Raw genomic sequence first — 17,755 nt, forward strand, 5'->3', positions numbered from 1 at the left:
GTGGGCAGTATCAGGGAAAAAGACAGGCAGACATCTTTCTGCACTATTGGGGAGAAGACCTGGCTGTGGGGCTCCTGACTGAATGCAGATTCCTGTGTCCTGCTGCAGTCGAGATTGGGGAGAGCTGAAAGAAGGACCTTTCCACTGGCTGAGGCATTCCTATCTGCAAAAGCTGAGAATTCCAGGCAATGACCCCGGTTTGAGAAGGCAAGCGTTCCTTTTTGCTGGAGTTAATCCAAGAGAGCCACATTCACAAAGAGAACAACTAAAAAGATAAGGTAATGAGAAGTGTGGGAGCTGAGTGTGTACGGTAATATGCAGTCAGTGTAGGATTCCTGTGCGTGTCTTAATCAAGTGCTAATGTTGCAATTTGAGTTCTGTTCTCCGCCACTCTCTTTGCAGTGTGTCACAGACAATGCTTTGACTGTACCATTTTATTTCTGTAAAGAATGAGATCGTTTTTAAATACAACTTTTATAATACAGAAAAATATGTATTGTGATGTTTATTGTTTACCATTACAATGCTGATGTTGTGGGGAGATTTTTAAACAGTGCAATGGTCATTTTAAGACAGATGTGTGCATGTCAAAATCAGTATGAATAATTGTGAGTGACTGTAGCATAGCTTCTTGGAGGTACATGAGCCAACGGGAAGAGAGACTCTCTGAACATAGCTCCCTACCGTATATAAGGTAGTGGAAATTACCACAAGACTACCACATATAGCTCTCTGTCGTAAATAAGTCAGTGAGTTCGCCCATGGTGGCACACCAACACTATCACAGGAAAATGTGGTATTCCTAGAATGCAGGTCTGAGGTCTCTCTAGTGATCACACGAAAAATCTAAGCAAAGATAAGGGATTCTGTACATTGGGGCCACAAATAAAACAAGGGAATTATGCTCACCAAAATACCACCAACCACGTATACCAAATATGCAGGTCTGGGTGCTGAAATAATGCATATCCATTGTATTATTGTTGCACATGGCCAAATCTGAATACAAAGAGTGATTATTGCTAAGTTATTTTTCGGCCGTAATAAAATACTGTCAGGCCCCAAATCTCCACAAAATACCCTACAGAACTCAAAATTCACAATCCACAAAAATACATGTCCACGCAGAGCTCATACAGGAGTTGGCAACGAGTGCCAAGAATACGAGAAAAGAAGTGAGGGACAGAGCAGAAGAACAAAGGTACAAGATAGTAATTCCCAGGATGTCAGCCTGATACTACCAGATTGATTACATGTAATAAGAGCACAACCACCGTTGTAGGCCTGGTGCATTGAATATAGGGGCTCCTGGATTTGTCCTGATCTACACAGGTAGGTTAATGATCAACAAATAGCAAAATGATCAGTGTAACTGAACGTGATTGGCACACCTCACACAATGGACACACAATAAATGCCAACATTTAAAAAAGGCATCAATGATTTTACAAAGAAACTGAATTTTCTCCTGTTAGTTCATGATTTAATACAACAAATGATGATGTTTTGAAAAAGGTTTTGACAGGATACTTATAAGTGCTGCAATGCAGCACTGGATTGAGTAGTTCCCAAATTCAGCGAGGGATGAGATAAATCATCAGGCAGCTCACGCTGGTGTTCAGCACTGCACAATCCAGTGCTGTGGATCAGCAATGCAGGGCTTATTTTTGACTCTGAAGATCCCTCTGTGTAGATATCTAGCATCTGTTTTTTTCAGCAAGAGCACAATATTGGATTACTTGCCACATAAGAAATATTGACAAGTGTGAGCCAGCATCCAAACTCAATCAAGAGTAAATCGATGCCATAAAAACACGCTGTGAAATAAAAAAATACATGAGAACAACAGGACCCTCCGAACCACATTTCTATTTTTTCGTCTTGATGAAGGCCAAACAATTATCAGCAAGAACAGTACTGCTAATGAATGTCCGAAACAGTGTTAACACACACACTGTAAATGTTTATAATTTGGACACACTTTGTCTATATGTTCATTTGCTTCAACATGACCCCAAATGGTAATAAGTATATATATATATATATATTCAGTGAAAAAACTTTCCAAGGTGGCCACCATGGAAAGGGAACGAGGGGTGTATAAAGAGAACACAACAGGGCATGAGCGGGGGCGGGGAGGGACAGGGGAGACACGTGGGCATGAGCGAGGGATGAGGGGATCAGGGCACACGGGGCATGAGCAGGGGGTGTGGTGAACGGAGGTAGACACGGGGCGTGAGCGGGGGTGGGGTGGAAGGAAGGAAACACGTGGCATGAGCGGGGGTGGGGGAACACAAGAGAGACACGGGGCATGAGCAGGGGGTGGGGGAACAGGGGAGACACGGGGCATGAGCGGGGGGTGGGGAGGAACACGAGGGAGACACGGGGCATGAGCGGGGGGTGGGGGGAACAGGGGAGACACGGGGCATGAACGGCGGGTGGGGGGAAAAGGAGGGGGACATGGGGCATGAGCGGGGGGTGGAAGAGGGGAGACACGGGGCATGAGCGGGGGTGGGGGGAACAGGCAAAACACGGGGCATGAGCAGGGGGTGGGGGGAACAGGCAAAACACTGGGCATGAGCAGGGGGTGGGGGAAACAGCGCAGAAACGGGGCATGAGAGGGGTGTGGGGGGAAAAGGATGGAGACACGGGGCATGAGCGGGGGGTGGGGAGGAAAGGAGGGAGACACGGGGCATGAGCGGGGGGTTGGGGGAACAGGGGAGACACAGGGCATGAGCGGGGGGTGGGGGAACATGGGAGACACAGGGCATGAGTGGGGGGTGGGGGGAAAGGAGAGAGACATGGGGCATGAGCGGGGGTGGGTGGGAAAGGAGGGAGACACGGGGCATGAGCGGGGGGTGAGGGGAAACACAAGGGAGACACGGGGAATGAGTGGGGAGTGGGGGTAACAGGGGAGACAGGGCATGAGCGGGGGGTGGGGGAAACAGGGCACACATGGGGCATGAGCGGGGGGTGGGGGCAACAGGGCACACTGGGCATGAGCGGGGTTGGGGGGAACAGGAGAAGGACACGGGGCATGAGCACGGGGTAGGGGGAAGGATGGAGACACAGGGCATGAGCGGGGGGTGGGGGGTAACATGAGGGAGACACGGCATGAGCGGGGGTGGGGGGTAACACGAGGGGAACACAGGGCATGAGCGGGGGGTGACGGTACAGGAGGGAGACATGGGGCATGAGCAGGGGGTGGGGGGGGTACACGAGGGAGACATGGGTCATGAGCGGGGGTGGGGGGTAACCCGAGGGAGACACAGGGCATGAGTCCGGGGTGGGGTGAAACAGGGGAGATACGGGGAATGAGCGGGCGGTGGGGGGTAACACAAGGGAGACACGGGGCATGAGCGGGGGGTGGGGGTACAGGAGGGAGACATGGGACATGAGCGGAGGGTAGGGGGTACATGAGGGAGAAAGGGGCATGAGCAGGTGTGGGGGGGAACAGGGGAGAAACAGAGCATGAGCGGAGGGTGGGGGGGGTAACACGAGGGAGACACGGGGCATGAGCGGAGAGTGGGGGAACAGAGGAGACAAGGGGCATGAGCGGGGGTGGGGGGTAAACGAGGGAGACACAGGGCATGAGCAGGGGGTGGGGGGAAAAGGGGGAGACACGGGGCATGAGTGGGGGTTGGGGTAGAACAGGGGAGACACGGGGCATGAGCGGGGGGAACAGGGGAGACACAGGGCATGAGCGGGAGGTGGGGTAGAACAGGGGAGACACGGGGCATGAGCGGGGGGTGGGGAGGAACAGGGGAGACATGGGGCATGAGTGGGGGGTGGGGGGAAAAGGATGGAGACACGGGGCATGAGCGGGGTAGGGGGGAAAGGAGGGAGACACGGGGCATGAGTGGAGGGTGGGGGGTACACGAGGGAGAATGGGGCATGAGCAGGTGTGGGGGGGAACAGGGGAGAAACAGGGCATGAGCGGAGGGTGGGGGGGAAACACGAGGGAGACACAGGGCATGAGCGGGGAGTGGGGGAAACAGAGGAGACAAGGGGCATGAGCGGGGGTAGGGGTAAAAGGAGGGAGACATGGGGCATGAGCAGGAGGTGGGGGGAAAGGGGGAGACACGGGGCATGAGCAGGGGTGGGGTAGAACAGGGGAGACACGGGGCATGAGCGAGGGGTGGGGGGAACAGGGGAGACACGGGGCATGAGTGGGGGGTGGGGGGAAAAGGATGGAGACACGGGGCATGAGCGGGGGTAGGGGGGAAAGGAGAGAGACACGGGGCATGAGCGGGGGTGGGGGGTAACACAAGGGAGACACGGGGCATGAGCGGGGGGTGGAAGGTAACACAAGGGAGACACGGGGCATGAGTGGGGGGTGGGAGGTAACACAAGGGAGAAACGGGGCATGAGCGGGGGGTGGGGGTAACACTAGGGAGACACAGGGCATGAGCAGGGGGGTTGAGGGGGTTACAGGGCACACACGGTGCATGAGCGGGGGGTGAGGGGGAACAGGGCACACACGGGGTATGAGCGGGGGGTGGGGGGAAGGAGGGAGACATGGGGCATGAGCAGGGGTGGGGGAACAGGGGAGACACGGGGCATGAGCGGGGGGTGGGGTAACAGGGGAGACACGGGGCATGAGCAGGGGGTGGAGGGTAACACAGGAGACATGGGGCAGGAGCAGGGGGTGGGAGGTAACACAAGGGAGACACGGTCATGAGCGGGGGTGGGGGGTAACACAAAGGAGACACGGGGCATGAGCGGGAGGTGGGGGTAACAGGGGAGACACAGGGCATGAGCGGGGGTGGGGGGTAACACAAGGGAGACACAGGGCATGAGCGGGGGGTGGGGGGTAACACAAGAGAGGCACAGGGTATGAGCGGGGGGTGGGGGGACAGGGGAGACAGGGCAGGAGCGGGGGGCAACAGGGGAGACAGGGCATGAGCGAGGGGTGGGGGGAACAGGGCTATGAGCGGGGGGTGGGGGGAACAGGAAACACATGGGCATGAGCGGGGGGTCGGGGAACAGGAGAAGGACACGGGGCATGAGCAGAGGGTGGGGGCAACAGAGGAGACACCGGGCATGAGCAGGGGTGGGGGAGAAAGGAGGGAGACACGGGGCATGAGCAGGGGGTGGGGTGGAACAGGGGAGACAGGGCATGAGCAGGGGGTGGGGGAACAGGCAAAACATGGGGCATGAGCAGGGGGTGGGGGGAACGTGAGGGAGACACGGGGCATGAGTGGGGTGTGGGGGGGAACATCACAGACACAGGGAATGGGAGGGGGTGGGGGAAAAGGATGGAGACACGGGGCTTGAGCAGGGGGTGGGGGGAACAGGGGAGACACAGGGCATGAGCGATGGTGGGGGGAAAGGAGGGAGACACAGGGCATGAGCCGGGGGTGGGGTGGAACAGGGGAGACAAGGGGCATGAGCGAGGGGTGGGAAGAACAGGGAAAACACGGGGCATGAGCAGGGGGTGAGGGGAACAGGGGAGATACAGAGCATGAGCAGGGGGTTGGGGGGAAAAGGAGAGAGACACGGGTCATGAGCGGGTGGTGGGGTGGAACAGGTGAGACACAGGGCATGATTGGGGAGTGGGGGGAACAGGGCAGACACGGGGCATGAGTGGGGGGTGGGGGGAAGTGATGGAGACACAGGGCATGAGCGGTGTTGGGGGAAAGGAGGGAGACATGGGGCATGAGCGGGGGTGGGGGTAACACAAGGGAGACACTGGATATGAGCAGGGGGGTGAGGGTAACACAAGGGAGACACGGGGCATGAGCGGGGGGTGGGGGTAACACAAAGGAGACACGGGCATGAGTGGGAGGTAACACAAGGGAGAAATGGGGCATGAGCGGGGGTGGGGGGTAACACAAGGGAGACACAGGGCATGAGTGGGGAGTAGGGGGTAACAGGGCACACATGGGGCATGAGCGGGGGTGTGGGGGAACAGGGTACACACAGGCCATTAGCGGGGGTGGGGGGGAACAGGGCACACACGGGGAATGAGCAGGGGTTGGTGGAACAGGGGAGACATGAGGCATGAGCGGGGGGTGGGGGAACAGGGGAGACACGGGGCATGAGCGGGGGTTGGGGGTAACACAGGAGACACGGGGCATGAGCGGGGGGTGGGGGGTAACACAAGGGAGACTCAGGCATGAGCGGGTGGTGGGGGGTAAAACAAGGGAGACACAGGCATGAGCGGTGGTGGGGGGTGACACAAAGGAGACATGGGGCATGAGCGGGGGTTGGGGGGGAACAGGGGAGACATGGGGCATGAGCAGGGGGTGGGGGTAACACAAGGGAGACACGGGGCATAGGCACGGGGGGTGGGGGGTAACACAAGGGAGACACGGGCATGAGCGGGAGGTAACACAAGGGAGAAATGGGGCATGAGCGGGGGTGGTGGGTAAATGGGGAGACAGGGCATGAGCGCGGGGTGGGGGGGGAAACAGGGCACACACAGGCATGAGCGGGGGTGGGGGGAACAGGGCACACACGGGGCATGAGCGGGGGGTGGGCGGGAACAGGGCACACACGGGGCATGAGCAGGGGTTGGGGGAGGAGGGAGACATGGGGCATGAGCGGGGGGGTGGGAACAGGGGAGACACAGGCATGAGCGGGGGGTGGGGGAACAGGGGAGACACGGGGCATGAGCGGGGGTGGGGGGTAACACAGGGCATGAGCGGGGTGGGGAGTAACACAAAGGAGACACGGGGCATGAACGGGGGATGGGGTAACAGGGGAGACATGGGGCATGAGCGGGGGTGGGGGGTAACACAAAGAAGACACAGGGCATGAACAGGGGGGTAACAGGGGAGACACGGGGCATGAGCGGGGATGGGGGGTAACACAGGGCATGAGCGGGGTGGGGAGTAACACAAAGGAGACACGGGGCATGAATGGGGGATGGGGTAACAGGGGAGACACGGGGCATGAGCGGGGGTGGGGGGTAACACAAAGAAGACACAGGGCATGAACGGGGGGGTAACAGGGGAGACACGGGGCATGAGCGGGGGTGGGGGGTAACACAAGGGAGACATGGGTATTAGCGGGGGGTGGGGGGTAACAAAAGGGAGACACGGGGCATGAACGCGGGGGGTGGGGGGAACAGGGCACACACGGGGCATGAGCATGGGTGGGGGAGAACAGGGCACACACGGGACATGAGCGAGGGGTGGGGGGTAACAGGGGAGACACAGGGCATGAGCGGGGTGTGTGGGGGAACAGGGCACATACGGGGCATGAGCGGGGGGTGGAGGGGAAAGGAGGGAGACACGGGGCATGAGCAGGGGTGGGGGGAACAGGGGAGACACAGGGCATGAGCGGGGGTGGGAGGAAAGGAGGGGGATGCAGGGCATGAGCGGGGGTGGGGGGGAAATGAGGGGGACACGGGGCATGAGTGGGGGTGGGGGGGAGGAGGGAGACACGGGGCATGAGCAGGGGGTGGGGGGAACAAGGGAGACATGTGGCATGAGCAGGGGCGTGGGGGGAACAGTGCAGACAATGGGCATGAGCAGGGGGGTGGGGGTAACACGAGCGAGACACGGGCAATGAGCGGGGGGTGGGGTGGACAGGGGAGACAAGGGGCATGAGCAGAGGGTGGGGGAGAACAGGGGAGACACAGGGCATGAGTGGGGGGTGGGGGGAAGGGGAGAGACACACGGGGCATGAGCGGGGGGTGGGGGGAAGGGGAGAGACACACGGGGCATGAGCGGGGGGTGGGGGGAAAGGAGGGAGACATGGGGAATGAGCGTGGGGTGGGGGGCGGAAAGGAGGGAGACACAGGGCATGAGCAGGGGTGGGGGGGAAGGAGGGAGACACGGGGCATGAGCGGGGGGTGGGGGGAACAAGAGAGTCACGGGGCATGAGTGGGGGTGGGGGGAAGGACAGAGACACGGGGCATGAGCGGGAGGTGGGGGTAACAGGGGAGACAGGGGGCATGAGCTGGGGGTGGGGGGTAACACAAGGGAGACACGGGGCATGAGTGGGGGGCTGGGGGGTAACAGGGGAGACACAGGGCATGAGCGGGGGGTAGGGGGGAACAGGGCACACACAGGGCATGAGCGGGGTGTGGGGGGAAAAGGAGGGAGACATGGGGCATGAGCGGGCGTTTGTTGGAAAGGAGGGGAACACGGGGCATGAGCGGGGGGTGGGGGGAAAGGAGGGGGACACAGGCATGAGCAGGGGGTAGAGGGGAGGAGGGAGAGATGGGGCATGAGCGGGGGAGTGGGGGGAATAGGGAAGACAAGTGGCATGAGCGGAGGGTGGGGGGGTAAGGAGGGAGACACGGGGCATGAGCGGGGGTGGGGGGAACAAGAGAGTCACGGGGCATGAGTGGGGGTGGGGGGTACAGAGACACAGGACATGAGCGGGGGTGGGGGGTAACAGGGGAGACACGGGGCATGAGCGGTGGGCGGGGGTAACACAAGGGAGACACGGGGCATGAGCAGGGTGTGGGGGTAACACAAGGGAGATACGGGGCATGAGCGTGGGGGTGGGGGGTAACACAAGGGAGACACAGGGCATGATGGGGGTCAGTAGGGGGTAACAGGGGAGACAGGGCATGAGCGGGGGTGGGGGGATACAGGGCACACACGGGGCAAGAGCATGGGGTGGGGGAACAGGGCACACACGGGGCATGAGCAGGGGGTGGGGGGGAACAGGGCACACATGGGGCATGAGCGGGGGGTGTGGGGGAACAGGGCACACACAGGGCATTAGCGGGGGTGGGGGGAACAGGGCACACACAGGGCATGAGCAGGGGTTGGGGGAACAGGGGAGACACGAGGCATGAGCGGGAGGTGGGGGAACAGGGGAGACACGGGGCATTAGTGGGGGTGGGGGGTAACACAGGAGACACAGGGCATGAGAAGGGGGTGGGGGTAACACAAGGGAGACACAGGGGCATGAGCGGGTGGTGGGGGGTAAAACAAGGGAAACACGGGCATGAGCGGTGGTGGGGGGGTGACACAAAGGAGACATGGGGCATGAGCGGGGGTTGGGGGGTAACAGGGGAGACATGGGGCATGAGCAGGGGGTGGGGGGGTAACACAAGGGAGACACGGGGCATAGGCACGGGGGGTGGGGGGTAACACAAGGGAGACACGGGGCATGAGCGGGGGTGGTGGGTAAATGGGGAGACAGCGCATGAGCGCGGGGTGGGGGGGAAACAGGGCACACACAGGCATGAGCGGGGGTGGGGGGAACAGGGCACACACGGGGCATGAGCGGGGGTGGGGGGAACAGGGCACACACGGGGCATGAGCGGGGGGTGGGGGGGAAGGAGGGAGACATGGGGCATGAGCGGGGGGTGTGGGAACAGGGGAGACACAAGCATGAGCGGGGGGTGGGGGAACAGGGGAGACACGGGGCATGAGCGGGGGTGGGGGGTAACACAGGAGACACGGGGCATGAGCGCGTGGGGTTGGGGGTAACACAAGGGAGACACGGGCATGAGCGGGGGTGGGGGGTAACACAAAGGAGACACGGGGCATGAACGGGGGATGGGGTAACAGGGGAACACGGGGCATGAGCGGAGGTGGGGGTAACACAAAGGAGACACAGGGCATGAACGGGGGGTAGGGGTAACAGGGGAGACACGGGGCATGAGCGGGGGTGGGGGGTAACACAAGGGAGACATGGGCATTAGCAGGGGGTGGGGGGTAACAAAAGAGACACACGGGGCATGAACGCGGGGGGTGGGGGGAACAGGGCTCACACGGGGCATGAGCAGGGGTGGGGGGAACAGGGCACACACGGGACATGAGCGAGGGGTGGGGGGTAACAGGGGAGACACAGGGCATGAGCGGGGGGTGTGGGGGAACAGGGCACACACGGGGCATGAGCGGGGGGTGGGGGGGAAAGGAGGGAGACACGGGGCATGAGCAGGGGTGGGTGGAACAGGGGAGACACAGGGCATGAGCGGGGGTGGGGGGAAAGGAGGGGGATGCAGGGCATGAGCGGGGGTGGGGGGGAAAGGAGGGGGACACGGGGCATGGGTGGGGGTAGGGGGGAGGAGGGAGACACAGGGCATGAGCGGGGGGTGGGGGGAACAAGTGAGACATGTGGCATGAGCAGGGGCGTGGGGGGAACAGTGCAGACAAGGGGCATGAGCGGGGGGGTGGGGGTAACACGAGGGAGACATGGGCAATGAGCGGGGGGTGGGGTGGACAGGAGAGACAAGGGGCATGAGCAGAGGGTGGGGGAGAACAGGGGAGACACAGGGCATGAGTGGGGGGTGGGGGGAAGGGGAGAGACACACAGGGCATGAGCGGGGGTGGGGGGAAGGGGAGAGACACACGGGGCATGAGCAGGGGGTGGGGGGAAAGGAGGGAGACACGGGGAAGGAGCGTGGGGTGGGGGGCGGAAAGGAGGGAGACACAGGGCATGAGCAGGGGTGGGGGGGAAGGAGGGAGACATGGGGCATGAGCAGGGGTGGGGTGTAAGGAGGGAGACACGGGGCATGAGCGGGTGGTGGGGGCAACAAGAGTGTCACGGGGCATGAGTGGGGGTGGGGGGGAAGGACAGAGACACGGGGCATGAGCGGGAGGTAGGGGGTAACAGGGGAGACACGGGGCATGAGCAGGGGGTGGGGGGTAACACAAGGGAGACATGGGGCATGAGCGGGGTATGGGGGTAACACAAGGGAGACACGGGGCATGAGCGGGGGTTCGGGGAACAGGGCACACATGGGGCATGAGTGAGGGGTAACAGGGGAGACACAGGGCATGAGCGGGGGGTGGGGGGGAACAGGGCACACACGGGGCATGAGCGGGGGTGGGGGGGAAAGGAGGGAGACATGGGGCATGAGCGGGCGTTGGGGGAAAGGAGGGGAACACGGGGCATGAGCGGGGGGTGGGGGGAAAGGAGGGGGACACGGGCATGAGCGGGGGTGGAGGGGAGGAGGGAGACATGGGGCATGAGCGAGGGGAGTGGAGGGAATAGGGGAGACACGTGGCATGAGCGGAGGGTGGGGGGTAAGGAGGGTGACACGGGGCATGAGCAGGGGGTGGGGGGAACAAGAGAGTCACGGGGCATGAGTGGGGGTGTGGGGGAAGTACAGAGACAAGGGGCATGAGCGGGGGTGGGGTGTAACAGGGGAGACACGGAGCATGAGCGGGGGGTGGGGGGTAACACAAGGGAGACACAGGGCATGAGCAGGGTGTGGGGGGTAACATAAGGGAGACACGGGGCATGAGCGTGGGGGGTAACACAAGGGAGACACGGGGCATGAGCGGGGGGTGGGTGGGAAGGGGAGAGACACATGGGGCATGAGCGGGGGATGGGGGAAGGAGAGAGACACACGGGGCATGAGCAGGGTGTGGGGGGTAGGGGAGAGACACACGGGGCATGAGCGGGGGTTGGAGGGAAGGGGAGAGAAACACGGGGCATGAGCGGGGGGTGGGGGCCATCTCTGAAAATAGACGCACTGCACAATTCACGGCAGCCAATAGAAAAGCACATCAGATGTCCGCAGACATCACGCAAGCCGCTTGCCCAATCCCCGTCCTGTCCGCGGAGAGAACAGGGAAGTGTGTCCGCGAAGCGAACACAGATATCACTAATTTTTTCTGACCTATTTTTGGTCATTTAAAAAAAAAACTACTGGACAGATTTTCACCAAATTTGTAAAAGCACGCTTTTCGGACCAAGCTGCTGCTGCCGGTCCAAAAATGGTGAAATTCCGTCCAGCGGTTTGAGCTGCAGGCGCAAGCAAAGTTTTTTTCCCATTTAGTCTATGGGAGAAAAAAAATAATTTTGGGATCCCCCCCCAAACTTTACAAAAGAAGTATTTGGGCCACTCTGAATTTATTTGCAAAGTTTGGTGACGATTCGTCCAGAGAGGGCAAAGTTATAGGGGGGGTCCCAAAACTTTTTTTTTTCCAAAAAATCTATCGCGTTGTTCTGAAATGTTCGTAGGGGGTGTCCTGAAAACGCTATCCGTATTGTTCGCTGGCAAGTTGAAAGTGTTCTAAGAACACTCATAATGTCCGCGGACATTAAAAGTTTCCATAGACCATAATTGAAATGTTTGACTCTATGGATGTGATATGCTGCGGTGGTTGTTGTCAGGGCATAGAGTCTTGGGTGCATGGCCATTGGGCCATGCACCCAAGATTCTATGCCCTGGCAACAACCACTGCAGCATATCACATTCATATTTGCTTATAACTTTGGGTGAAAAACAAATGTATAAGGAACAAATGTATTAGATACTATGGATGTGATATGCTGCTATGGTTCTCCTTATTATTGTATACTTACTGTTTGGTCTAGTAACCGGAGTACATTTATTTCTTGTTAATTTCTGTGATAAAAGAAAATAGCATGTTAGTATTAGTATTTTGTAATGACTTATTACATTGCATAATCAATATACTTTTTTTTTTGGACCCTCATATTTAGTAGATTACAAATCAGAGTACTGTGCAATTTGCTCAGTTTCTGTATTTGTTGCTAAAATCATTGGGTTTGTGGGAGAAAAGAAAATCCATGTTGGATTAAAAAAAAAACTTTTTCTGTTATGCTACAGTTTATTTGTTTGTTTGTTTTCAGTGTTCACTTGTTGTTTCTGGCTAATGCTTTATACTGTGGCTTGTTGTATTTTTTTGGAGCAGTAACATATTATTTATTTGTTTTGATATTATAAAATTTTGGAACAGTTAGATACCAATTGGCGTATTCTAACTGTCTATTTTTTTGATATATTTTAGTGGTATTGATTTATCTATTTGGATATTGTTAAATTTTGGGACAGTTAGATACCAATTGGCGTATTCTAACTGTGTATTTTTTGGTCTAATTTAGTGGTATTCATTTATCTGATTAGTTGTTGTAGAATCTTTGAGCAGTTAGATAGCTTTTGGAGTATTCTAACAGTTTATATTTTTTTAACACAGGTTTACTTAGGGTTTAAATACAGTTTAGTTATCAAATTTTGGTTTTAAGAACATCAAATAAGCATTTGTAAGATTTCCTGGTAATCTCTGCTTTAGAGTAATGGTAATATCATTACATTCAAACCATCCACATTTCTGTTTTATATATGCAGTGTGGTGCCCTGAATTGGTTGTGGCTCCTGCGTGGTAGATTATACCTATTGTTGTGAAGGTTTTCTTACCAAGTGATATTTGACCATTTGTGAATCCAGTCAGCTTGCAGATGTTTTTGGTACTATCTGCATTGTAACGTAGAAACATTAGTATTATGTATGTACTATGTGTTTGTATTACTAACGTGGAGCGATTATCTGAATTGCAGGTAGAGCATAATCTACCATGGTTTGCATTTTGTACAAGTCGCTGAAATGGAATGGATTCACAATTTGGTATTGATATATATATGAAGCGTTCATTGGGGATTTCTTCTTGTGTCAGATTGTTGCAGAGAGTGCATGTATGTTTCCACATGTATGAAATCTGAAAGATTTCATTTATAGGTATGTTTTTGTTTTCCAGTACTTGTAGTAAGTACATTAGAAATTCTTGTGGATCTTCCTGTGAATTTATAGTGAATTTCACCATTCCAGCACAGTAGTCCAATTGTTGTCTTATTCCATAAACACTATACGTGTTGTCAGGATTGTTTGCTGCATTTCTGTGAAGTACTAACATTTGCAAACACAATGGGTCTGTACTGTGTAAGTAAATGTTGTCAACAATTGGTGGTAATTGAAATAGAATATTAATTGCTACATTTGCATAGCAACTTACACCAACTATATTTGAGAATTTAAATGGTCCAGGTAGTTCTGTATCTAACTGCTTTTTTTGGAGTTTGTCTTCCTTCTTTAAAGAAGTACCTGGTTTACTTTCCCTAATTGATTCTTTTTTGCTTGTGGTACTTGATGAAGTATTAGTTTCTTTTACTCTCTTTGGAGGATTTGCAGTGACATCCTGTTGCATTTCTGTTTGATTTATTTTTCTTTTATAACGTTTTACTTTTTGTGGAACAGAATATGTGTTTAGGTGGGGGGTGTATAGTGAGCGAAGTCTATTGTTTTCTAAAATGCAAGGAATATCAGCGTTTATTTTACTTGCATCAACGTTGATTAGAAATAGACCGTCAAGTGTACGTAAGCGTGATAGTGCTACGTAGCTCATGCCTTCTTTAAAGACTGTGTTAGCAATATCTATCATTGCTTTGTCTAGGGTAAGACCTTGTGATTTATGAATTGTGACTGCGTATGCAAGAGTTAGAGAAAATTGTTCTCTGCGTACATACATATATTTGAAGGGAAGGAATCTAGCTGTTGAGCGTCCTATCCTTTTTACTTCTGAAAGTTTGTCAAAGAGTATATTGACAAACTGAATTTTGTTGTCGCGTGAGTATGTTTGAAAGCCAACAACTGTACCCAGTGCTCCATTAACTAGTCCTTGGTCCACGTCAAGGTTACGTTTAAGCATCACTCTGCAATTTAAGGATAATTTTAATATCTTTTCTAAGCCTGCTGTGTTTGAGATTGATTTTTCTAAACTATTTAATCTTGTTGTGGCTTGGTCACACATGGGTAGTGTCATACCATGTACATCTAGTTTGTCTGTGGCGCTAATTTCCATGATTGGTTGCATTTCTTTACTTATCATGATTTCATTGAATTTGAAACAGCTTGCAAGTGTTGGCATTAAGGCCATACAATTGACATTTTTGTGGACTAATTGTTCCATAACATCTGTTAATTCTCTGTATTGCAAATGTTGCCAAAGGTTGACATTTCCAATGCTGCCAACAGTTTTACGGCAGAGTTTGTGTCCTAATGTTTTAAAAATAGGCTAACCTTTTACTGGTGTTAATTGAAGCAGATCTGCAAAAACAATAATGTGTTTTCCTGCAAAGAGCTTTTCATAGTCTGTTTTGAGTACTTCTTGTAATCTGAGGTGAATCAAAGCTAACATCAGGTTGGAGACCATGCTCACTTCATCTATTAGTAGCATTTTCATTTGTTTCAATACTCTGCGTAATTCCATTGCAGCTTCTGCAGAAAGTTTGTAATAGTCTAATTTGTTCTGGTGTTCTACTGGTAATAGTAGTAATCGGTGTAATGTAACACCACCTATGTTGTAGGCAGCTAAACCTGTGGGGGCAGTGACAACAGCTGACAGTTTGTTGTTTGTCAATTATTGAAGGAACTTACTAATGATTTTGATTAGGAATGTTTTGCCAGAACCAGCTTCACCACTGACGTACAGTAGTATAGGTTTATAATTATGGCAGGAACATTCTTTATTTTCATGTTTTACACCATGTGCAATTTGTTTTGTTACTTCTTGAAAAATGCTACTTTGCTCATTGTTTAGTTTTGATTGTAGTATAGTTAAGTCTTACTTATCTTCATAATGACACATGGTGTTTTCTACTTCTATCATAGCTAATTCTGCCTCATTTATTATTAGTGGTTCTCCCAGTGGTTCTTGGCTTCCTGTTACAGAAGGTTGACTACTGTCAGGAGTGTCCTTATCTAGTTGGGCTTGGAGTTCTTCTTTGTGTTGCTGTTCATTGTGCAACATTGTTTTGTACTGTGTAAAGTTTACATCAGTTATAGTGCTTTCAATTGCTTTGAAAGCATCCTCATATGAGTCATAGTTATCTAGTAATTGTTCATCTTTTCTCCATGGTTTGAAGAGTTGTAGCAGGGACATGTAATATACGTCTTTATGTTGAGGAGTCTTTAATGACAATTTGATATGATTAATTACATTTGGTTTAGTGAGTTTAACTAAGCTGCCTTCACAGTTTGTCACTCTATATTTACCTTTTTTTTCATATTATTTTTGTTTGTGTAGTTTTGGGCTATGTGGTATAGACACATGTTTTCCAAAGTATTACTTCTGTTTGGGTAGTATGTGTCCAATAAATTGTTTTTAAAATGTCTTGGCTGTTGGGATCATGTTTGGCTATTGTTTCTATATCTTCATATGATTTTAGAACTCTTTTTCTAGATTTAGCTGGACCAAGATTTAGCCATACTATATTTTCAGATTTACCATACAATGCAGTACCAGTTAAACAATCAGCTGCTTCATATGATCCACATTCTCTATGTGTGAGCATTTTTATGCCCAAGCTGTATAATTTCTGAGATACTGTTTTATCTGATGACAGGTCATTCCAGAGGTCTTGGAGCTCTGTCTTTTCTGCTTTAGTTAAGTATGCTGTGACATATCGTGCAACTGCAGTAGAATTGTCTGCAATGTACTGCACATCTATTTTTGCATTCCATAAGTTGGCAATGATTGCATTATAAACATTGATATATTTTTCTTCTTCTTTTTATGTAATATGTATTTTTAGGTGACTTACCTTTAACACTATGTCTAACTGAAAACATGAGGTTGTTCAATTCACCTGTATTTGTAACTGGTCTAAGGAAACCAAATCGGCATTTGGTGTAGTATTTCCCTTTGTTTTTGTATTTGCGACAACAATATTTTCCACATTTGTGTCTTTGAAATTGTAAAATTTGTGCATGAAGATCAATATTTGTGGCTTCTGATGGAATTTCACAAGTGACACATTTTTCAATAAACTTTAAAACAGTGGCATCACTGTCTTGACCAAATTTAGGAGCATCTTTAAGCCATAAAAGCATGTGGATATGTGGTGTTCCTCTGGCTTGGTATTCTTTTCTCCAAAAGAAGTGTTGCACTTCTCCAAGGGGAGGAACAGTTTTATTACAAATAAAATGTAGCATAGCAATGAAGCGCGTTGACAAATTTGTCGCGCCTTGGATCACTTGTGTATAGGCGCGTTACAAATGCCATATCATATCATATCAAGCGATGGTCAAAATATCTTGAAACATTAACAGGATCCAAAGAACAAAGTTCTCCAGGTGTTAGTATTTCTATGTTTGTTTTGTTTTTATTTGATATGCGTAGGAAATCATGTAAATCTTCCATGCATATTCTGCACAACTTAATGTAACAAACCAAGTGGGTGGGCCAAGGTTTCTGATCATACAACGTACATCTCCATGACGTTGAAACCAGTACTCTTTAGTACCACGCATATTTGCTAATAGATTTATAATATTTGATTGTAAAACCTCATCCTTTTGGTGCACTTTTTCTAATAATTGTGTAGCTGTCATATTTTGAAAGTGTGATCCTGATTTTAATATGTGTGCAACTCCGTAACATAAAGTTGCTAGTTCACTTTCAAAAAGTAGGTGGAATATGTATTCCACATTTTGTCTAAATCTGGGATCTTCAGAATACATCCATAATGAGCGGTATTCTGAAGCTGATATTTGAATAGGTCTATCGTCATACCTAACCCCTTTGCCAGTAGGAAAGAGTAGAGGAAAAGCACGTGCTTCTATACTTTTTTCCCATATGCTGATTGGCGATCCTTTTGTTTGACGCATTTGGTAAGTTTCCAGTACATCTTCTACGGTGTCATTATAGTGCAAAGGATAAATTGTATAATGGTTTAAGGTATTTGATATTGTAGCAGGATCTAGTAGCTCAAATTGACCAGCTTCTTGTGTTGCTTGAATTATTTCAGTTGTATCTTTCAAGTTTTCTTCAATATTAATTTCTTTGTAATATTCATTATTCTCTTTAAGATATTGGAAGGCTTGTCTAACTTTATATAAATCTACCAGCTGTTGCCATATTTTTTTGTCTTTTGTAGGTACTCCATTTACTAAGATAATTAAAGATTGCTGCATTGGACGTTGCACTCCTAGAGTATGCACATTTTCTTTTAGATCTAATGGTAGATAAACTACTTTTCCACGAATGCCTTTTACCAATTCAGAGGTAGGTAATTTTGCTGTTTTTGGTTGAAG

Source organism: Ambystoma mexicanum, chromosome 7q (assembly GCF_040938575.1).
Source record: "Ambystoma mexicanum isolate Mex_15411 chromosome 7q, UKY_AmexF1_1, whole genome shotgun sequence".
Lineage (NCBI taxonomy): Eukaryota > Metazoa > Chordata > Amphibia > Caudata > Ambystomatidae > Ambystoma > Ambystoma mexicanum.